Source organism: Mirounga leonina, unplaced genomic scaffold, assembly GCF_011800145.1.
Source record: "Mirounga leonina isolate KUSES-001 unplaced genomic scaffold, KU_Mleo_1.0 Mir_115, whole genome shotgun sequence".
In the NCBI taxonomy this organism is placed as follows: Eukaryota; Metazoa; Chordata; class Mammalia; order Carnivora; family Phocidae; genus Mirounga; species Mirounga leonina.
In genome coordinates, this window is record NW_023270268.1 from 62,494,056 (window position 1) to 62,495,014 (window position 959).

Consider the following 959-nt stretch of genomic DNA (forward strand, 5'->3'; position numbering starts at 1 on the left):
GTAGTCCCTCCTCTCTGGGGGAGGTTTCAAGGAGGGAGCAGGTAGACAGTAGAAGCATTTCTTGCATTGAGTGCCCACCACATGGAGGGAGATATCAGATTAGGGAATAAGCACTGTTCTACGAAAACCTAGAGACAACCAAGTCAGAAAGTGATGAGAAATGTATACTGGATTCTTTTTTTTCAGGTTCATCATTTGTTGTACAAATTGAGTATCACATTGTGAGTTGACATTAGCTTGTCCAGGCATGGGAACTTAACAGATGAGGTACAGACTGTTTAGAGTTCATATGAGGCTTTCACAGCTGGAGATTTTTTAGACCTTAACTAGAAGTATAAAACTATCAAAGCAATGCCTCTGCATGTGGCCAGTACACAATTCATTCTCCTTTTGGGAGTATAAGAGTTGAAATATTTTTTTAATACCAGTGAAATGGAATTGGGCATCAGTTTCTGGACCTGCCATAATTTCAGTCTTGCAGAAGGCACAGATTCTGCAGCCTATGTACCCCTTATCCCAGCCAGAAAAAGCCCTATAAGCTGGATTCTGTGAGTCTCAGTCTGGACACTCTCTGCCTTCCCAGTATTGAGGTTTTAAAAAGTATCAGATTGTCCTGCATCTTGAGGAATATATAGTGGTGTTCTTATCACATGTATACACACACACACACCCTTCTGACTATGACATTGGAGTTGGAGTCTACAAAACAATTGTAATCTATACAAGCTTTTTATATTATTGGTCTTCTCCAACCCTGAGACATCCTGTGTAATCTGGCCAAAGGTGAGAAATTCTTATGGGACTCGTCTGAGAGTAAGCTTTGCTTTCCCCTCTGCTCTGTGGGACCTTTTCCCAGAGGCCTCTGGGATGCCTGGCCTTTACCCTGATACCACTGATTTCCAGTCTCTCCATCAGTTGTGAGTTAACACAGCTTTACAGTGGCTGGTCAGCATGCTACC

The 959-nt window shown here is 42.5% G+C and overlaps 1 pseudogene; it reads right to left on the reverse strand.

Moving 5' to 3' along the window:
• Nucleotides 1-278: 278 nt before the first annotated feature.
• LOC117999551 lies at nt 279-465 on the reverse strand (annotated as a pseudogene).
• Between the last annotated feature and the right edge of the window lie 494 nt (nt 466-959).